General features: G+C 38.2%; 1 pseudogene; it reads right to left on the bottom strand.

Annotated features, from left to right (window-relative positions):
• Positions 1-6,951: 6,951 nt before the first annotated feature.
• On the bottom strand, positions 6,952-7,818 carry LOC109497280 (annotated as a pseudogene).
• Between the last annotated feature and the right edge of the window lie 207 nt (positions 7,819-8,025).

Raw genomic sequence — 8,025 nt, forward strand, 5'->3', positions numbered from 1 at the left:
TCTGTGGTTTTAAGCCACCCAGTTTGTAATGATTTGTTATAGCAGCCCTAGGAAATTAGTACAGATTTTGGCACTGAGAGGCAGGGTGCTGCTGTAATAAAATCCTGAAAATGTAGAATTGGCTTTGAAATTGGGGAATGGTGGAAAATGGAAGAATGTTGAGGGGAATGGCTGAAAAAGCCTAGGTTACCTTGGACAGATAGTTAGCAGAGACTTGAACACTTAATAATACTTGTAATAGTGAAGGCTCAGAAGAAAATAAAGAATATGAGACAGAAAGCTTCCATTTTCTTAGAGAATAAATATATTGTCATGATCACAATGCTGGTAGAAATGTAAATATTAAAGATTATTCTGTTGAGATCTTGGAAGGAAGGAAGGAATGTGTTATTGGGAACAGGAGGAAAGGTGATCCTTGTTAAAAAGGTCAGGAGCCAGGCTGAATTGTGCTTGGGTGTTGGGTGTAAAGTTGAACTTGTCAGAGAAGGACTTGGATTTTAGCTGAGGAGATTTCCAAGAAAAGTATTTAAGATGCAGCCTGGTTTCTCCTTCCTGCTTATAGGAAAATGTGAGAAGGAAAAGAAAGATTGAGGAAAGATCCATTAAGCAAAAGGAACCACGACTTGATTTTGTAAATTTTCAGCCCATTCAGACTGATAAAGAAGCTAAAACTTGGAAGTCCATTGTTGGAAAGATACCGTGGAGGGAAGGTCAAGAGTGTGGCTGGAAAGAAAGCCTTTGTGGAAGACATTAGGTGTGTGTCATGAATCTAATCAATCCTGGTAGAAAACAGGAAAAGACAGGATTTCCCAAGAACGCTCTTGTATGATGGTGCCAAACCCTTGACATTAAAAAAAAAAAAATCTGCAAGTGTTCTGAGGGCCTTATACCACAAAAACACTAAGGGACAGAGATGGGATAAAATATACTAAGACTGTCAAATTCCAGAGGCAGCAAATGGAATGATGGAGCTATAAACATTTGCTGCCTATCAAAGAAAAGGAAAACTAATTCTAAGGGTAGAGCTTCAGGAAAAAGGCAGAGGCCAGAGAGGTGAGGCTAGAGGCTAGAGACAGGACCAAGCAAGCCTCCATGGGCTCAGTCAGCAGAGCGTCAAGGCACAGAGAATTATTCTCAGGCTTTGAAAGGTACAAAACTTAGACCTGCTGGGCACCAATGACACCATTATTCCTTTTATTCCTGCCCTTGTGGAATGGAAATATCTATCCCAAGCCTGTGTTAACCTTAAAATAAACCTGCCAGTTATTTCACCAGAAAAAAATGGGTTTATTCAGGAACAACAGAGGATTCCAATCTGGGACAAGCAACCCATGCCAAAACCACAGACACTTCTGCAGAACAAAGGGGAAGAGTCCTCTTTTGTAGAGGAAGGATGAGAGTTGGGAAGGGATATTATAAACAAAAAATCCATTGGTATAAACTGGGAGCTGGAAGTGTCATGGTTTTTCATTGGCTAAGCTATGACTATCTCTCATTGGCTGGGCTGTTGCCAGGAGGAAGAGAAAGCCTTTCTTCCTCCTGCTGAGATAGTTAAATAGTAGGGATTTGCAAGGTGGGTCTCTTCCTGTTGGGTCTGCAATTGACAGCAAGTAGCAGAGAATTAGAACTCCCACTACCAGTCTCCCTTTAGACTCCATTTTAAATTATTATTATTTTTTAATTACTAATTTCACACTTGTCACACTATTTTATTTTGAAAGTAGATAACTCACTTTCTATTCTCATAGGTTTGCAAATGGGGAGGAATTTGCCCTAGGATGCATCATACATACAGTCTCACCCACCTCATATCTGATAAATGACTTAAAAGATGAGATTTGAGATTTTACAAGCTAATGATAAATAAGATTTAGGACTTAGTGCCAATTAATTAACATATTTGGTAATGTTGAGATGGGATGCATGAATTATGGAAATAGGGCACATATGATTTTTCAGGTGCCAGACAGCACACTGTAGTGGATTTAATAGTGGCTCAAAAAGATGTGTCCCAGTCCTAAACTCTATACCTGAGAATGTAGCTTTACTTAGAAATAGGGTCCTCGCAGGTATGACTAAGCTACAGACCTCAAGATCAGATCACCCTATAAACAGGGTGAGCTCTAAATCCAATGTTGTGTCTGTGTGTGTGTGTGTGTGTGTGTCTCAATCTGAATCAACTGCGACACAGACACACACAGAGGAAGAGACTATGTGAAATGGTGGCAGATATTGGAAGGAAACACAAACCTAAGCCTGCCAAAGTTCACCAGCAACCACTAGAAGGCATGAAATATATTCTCGTAGAACCTCCAGGAGGAACTAACTCTGCCAATGACTTGATTTTTGTTGTTGTTGTTTTTTACTTCTGGCCTCCAGAAGTGTGAGAGATTAAATTTATGTCGCTTCGAGCCACCCAGTCTGTGGTGATTTGTTATCTCTAGGAAACAAGCAATATGCACACAGATACATAGATGTAAAAATACTCGTGAACATATGCATGGATGTATGTGGATGCTGGTGAAGGATACGGAAAAGTTCTTTGCACTGTTTGCATTGGTTTTGTAGGCCTGAAATTATTTCAAAATGAAAAGGTTAAAGATAAAAATACATGAATTTGTGTTTTAGTATTTTGGGGGTAAATAGCCAGTAGTGCAATTACTGGATCATAGCATCGTTCTGTTTCTAACTTTAAGAGGAACCTCCATACTGTTTTCCATATTGGATGCACCAGCTTGCCCTCCCACCAACAGTGCTTGAGGATTTCTTTTTCTCCACATCCTTGCCAACACTTATTGTTTCTTGTGGTTCTGACTTTAGCCATTCTGATAGGTGTGAGGTGATATCTCATTATAGTTTTGATTTGCATTTCCCTGATGGTGAGTGATGTTGAGCATCTTTTCATGTGTCTGTTAAACATGCACCCCTATGTTTCTAGCAGCATTATTTACAATAACAAAGTTGTAGATACAGCCAAGTGTCCATCTATAGATCAGTGGATAAAGAAGATGTGATATATATATGCAATGAGATATTATTCAGCCATAAAAATGAATGAAATCTTGCTATTTACAATGATATGGATGGAGCTAAAGAGTATTATGCTAACTGAAATAAGCCCATCAGAGAAAGACATATGGAAAGACATTCCACTCACATTTGGAATTTAGGAAACAAAAACAGGGGGATAAAAGCAGGGGAAAAGGGAGCAAGAGAGACAGAGAGACCAGAGGCAAACCAAGAAATAGCTCTTAACTATAGAGAACAAACTGATGGTTAGCAGAAAGGAGGTAGGTTGGGGTATGGGTGAAATTGGTGATGGGGATAAAGGAGTGAACAACAAGGTTGTAATGAGCACTGGGTGGTGTATGGCATTATTGAATCACTGTATTGTAACTATACTGGACTTCAAAATTAAATTAAAAATAAATAAATAAAAGGTCAATTAGCATTTTGCATAAATTTTTGAGAAAGAATACTCTTATATGCACGTTTCCTATTCCCACCATTCTTCACTTCCTTCTTTAAATCGATTTTTCAATATGATATTATTGTTCTTCAGTTTGACAAATTTCAATTTCATATAGTGCATGATAATTGGTGACAAATTCCATTTCATTCGTCTAAAAATATCTCCATAGTATTTCCTTTCAGTCTCAAAGATGTTTTGCCTGGGTTTAGAGTATTTTTTCTTTCAGCATTTTAAAGCTGTCATTCCATTGTCTTCTGGCTTCAGTTTTTATAAAGAGAAGTCGTATCTCACCGTATGGTTTCCCTCCAGTATGCAGTGTGTTGTTCCTACCTGTTTTGTTTTGTTTTTAAGATTCCCCCCCCCCTCTTTTTTGGTTTCCCTAAATCTGACTTTAATCTATCTAAATTATATTTTCCTTCTAATTATTATTTTGGGGAGTCACTGGGATTCTGGATCTGGATTGATGTTTTCCATCATAGTTACCAAAATTGTATCTATTAGTTTTCAAAAAATGTTGCTGCCCCGGCCTCTCTCCTGTCTTTGGGGGGCTCAGATCACACATAATTTAGCCTGTTTGGTATTGTCTTACAGATCACTGACTCTACTTTTTTCTTTTCAGTTGTTTTTCTATGAAATAATTTTTAAGGAGTCCATATACTACCAACCCTTTGTATCCTTCATAAGTAATAATGTTAAAATAGCATTTTCTCTATGACTTTTTCATTCTGTAAGCAACTTATAGATGCTATTTGTTAAACGCCATTTGTCACACAAGATGATTTCAATGACCTGTAATAAAAATTTGTCTTTTAAATGGTTGTTTTTGAAATATTTTGACATCTCATTGATTCTTCTTAATACAGTATCATTGCTCAGTTGGATAGAGAAATAACTTCACTTGAATTTTTTTTATCAGTGTATTAATAATCCCTCTCACATTTAGTAAGATTAATTTTCCTCCAATATTCCATGGTTTATCAGGGTTATTACTTCTTGCTATTTTTTACATAAAACTGATGCTTTTGTCTTGCTGATCAGTAGACTTTTAAACATTGCAAAGATAATATTCAATAGTTTCCCTCTGTATGTCTGAAGCAAAATATGTCTTTTCAAAATTTTTCAGTAAATGTGGGCAAAATATTTACTTAATCTTGACAGTTTCCTTGCTTCAGTAAAAATAATGTTTTGGCATAGTAAGAACTGTGCACAAAGATATAAAAATAAATTCAATTATTTAAAGAAATGTCAATCTTAAACTTTATGAAAGAAGTTTTCAAAAATATAGTTATACACAGAACAATCACAAATGTGACAACAAAAATGAAGACTGGCACACGTTTCTTGAGTTGGTAGTTCAAATACTTAGTTATTGATGTAATTTTCCAAAGTAGTAAATTCTTGGGAAATTTCCAAGCAAAAACATATTTCTTCAATAACAAATTCATATGCACACCTAGACAATTCATTAAATAATAAATAGTCAAAGTATAATTTATTGATATCTAAAATGGATAATCATGGGCAGTTTGTCACCGGCATGAATGTTCTGTAAGATGTTTTATTATTATGTGGGATGCAGGAAAATTCTTTATCCATCAAATATCATGGGTCACCTAGAACCCCACATCCATACCCATTAAACACCTTTGCACCTTTCAGTCATTGGGACACCTACGAGTTAAGTAATTTTCCAAATTTTATTGTAGAGAACTTAGAGAATCATGACTTAAATAAATTCATAAAAACAGAAATCACAAAAGGTAAATCTTTCAATGTAAAACAAAAGAACTGGAAATGATGAAACAAAGGCCATAACGTTAGGTAATGTCTAGGACTCATAGGATGTTGAGAGAAACCAGCCCATTTTCCCAGCTGTATTTCTACCACAGATATAAGAAAAATCTATATAAAATATTCCCCCATGAAAGCAACTGAACCATGCTGGGTTTTATGAAGGAGCTCTTTAACATTTTTTTTCTATTTCCCCTCAAATATATTTTTGGGTTTGTTTGTCTGTTTGTTTTTTAGCCTTGACAGAGAATTCTTTATTTTGCCCCTCAGCACACTAAGAACATCTCCAATCACACACATGACTACATATAAAATATAGACTATCGCCAATATTTTTTCCTTCATATGACATCATGCCAGTCTATATGCAAGAGAAAGTATTGTTCATGATTTAGGCAATGACCTAATTAGCCAGGCAATAACATTCAAGACCTGGTAAACAACAATTTTAGTCAGAAAAGCAATATTAAAAGAGTTCACGTTAAGCTGGGGTGTTTATGATTCTTTTTCCACTCCTGGTCATTTTATGCACAGCCTGACTATTCTCAATCATGGTTCTTGCCTTCGTTCACAGAAGAAAGAGAGATTATTTGGAGTGGTACTGAAAAAGTTCAGGAAATGCTTATCCCAACACAAATTTTCACCATGAAAAATAATAGAAAGATGAAGCTTTAAAAAAAAGAAAAGAGCACATTGGATTTCACAAGTCATAAACCCCTGGAGCGCCTGGGTGGCTCAGTTGGTTAAGTGCCAACTTCGGCTAAAGTCATGATCTCATGGTTGGTGGGTTTGAACCCTGGTGTTGGGTTCTGTTCTGACAGCTCAGAGCCTGGAGCCTGCATCACATTCTGTCTCCCTCTCTTTAAGACCCTTCCCTGCTTGTACTCTGTGTGTGTGTCTCTCTCTCAAAAATGGAAAAAATAAAAATAAATAAATAAATAAATAAATAAATAAATAAAAGAAAATTAAGGAGTATGTACCCTAATAATTTTTTAAGAAAGCTTACTGTAAATATTTCCAAAACCACCGGGCTTTACAAAGTATTGTACAATGTCTTATGTACCTGTCCAATTCTGTTCAGTAATTTTCTTTCTGTTGCATTTTCATCTCAGGAAGGTCAAAAACCATCTGAATTCCTCTTTAGCTAATGATCTCATTAGCCTACTTTTAACAATGGAAGAAGACACTGTTTTACGGGTTAAGTCAACTCGTTCTCCTTACTTCTCATAGTTTCAATTATGTTTTAACATCATATTATTGTGAACTTACAGAAGGAATCTGTCAGTCATGAAAAATAAAACATCAGTTGTGGAGCTTACAAAGTAAAAAGGGAAATTTTTTCCCAAAACCTTTTTTTGTTTAAAAAAAATAATTTAGGGGTGCCTGGGTGGCTCACACAGTTAGGCCTCTGACTTCACCTAGGCCGTGATCTTGTGGTTGGTGGGTTCAAGCCCTGCCTGGGGCTCTGTGCTGAGAGCTCAGAGCCTGGAACATGCTTTGGATTCTGTCTCTCCCTCTATCTCTGCCCCTCCCCCCCTCACACTCTGTCTCTCTCTCTCAAAAAATCAATAAATATTAAAAAATAAGTAAATAAAAAAATAAATAAAATAACAATTTAAATGTACAAGATGAAGCACAGCACTTTCCAAAAGCTGAAAATGAAGCCAAAACATGAAATTACTCAATGATTATAGAAGACAGATCTGATGTGTTGTGGGGGGGGGGGGGCGGTGGACAGGTATCTCTGAATCTCTGATTGCTTCAGCATAAGCACCGGTCATTGGCTGCTCTGGCCTTTCCTCCTCTTTTTCTGCCATCCCACCAAAAGATCCCAGCGGAAAGAGCTTTCACAATTTTGGGTAGAGGAGAGGTGCAAAATTACAGGCATTTGAACAGAGCAGTTGCTTTCAAAAGTGTGTCCTCCAAGATCAAACTGAAGAAGGGTTTGTATCGTCTGCTGCTAGGAAATCCCTGCTCTGGAAGAAGTTTGCTTCTGGCACCTGAAACAGTGTTTACCTTCACACTCCAAGCCGCACACGTTCAGCAGGTAAGCCTTGGTGAGCTGTGTCCCGCAGCGGTCACACCTAAATGGTCCAATCCCGGAGCGGATGAGTATGTGCTGGTTTAGGTTCTGAACACCAGGGAATCGCACCCCACGAGGGGCGAAAAGTTTCCTGTGGACCATGTGGACTTGGTGGTTCCCTACTGATGGCAGAAGAAGGTGGAATTAGTAGGGATACTGAACCTCTGACAGTCCGTCATCATCATCTGCACGAGCAATAGCCCTCCACGCGCTTTGAACTGTGGGTAACCCTTCAGTGACGCCCCATCTACTGAGCCTGCGGGCGCAGGGGCCCGCCAGGGGGCGCAGTAGCGGAAGCTGGGAGAGCCTGGGAGGAGGAGCGGGAAAGGGAGAGGCCAGAGGGGAAGCCAACGCAGCTTACCGCCTCTTCCCTCCCGTGGGAGGCGGGGCTGAGAGGACCTCGTCCCCAGTCTCGATGCTTGGGCCCGGCAGACAGCCTGTGGCTGGGGCATGCCAGCCCAGCCTGCACCATGCCTATAAGGTGGGACCGTTCTTAGAATATGGATATGGAAATATCCATAGTTCCTCTTTTTTTTTTCTTCTTTAATTTTTAAGAAAAAGGCCTTTTATTTAAAATTTATTATAATACATGTTAATCAGAGAATTCTCTTTGGGTTATTTGCTATCATTCATTAAGTTTGGAGGGTTTTTTTGTTTGTTTCTGTTTTTTGTTTTTTTG

This window comes from Felis catus, chromosome A2 (assembly GCF_018350175.1).
Source record: "Felis catus isolate Fca126 chromosome A2, F.catus_Fca126_mat1.0, whole genome shotgun sequence".
Lineage (NCBI taxonomy): Eukaryota > Metazoa > Chordata > Mammalia > Carnivora > Felidae > Felis > Felis catus.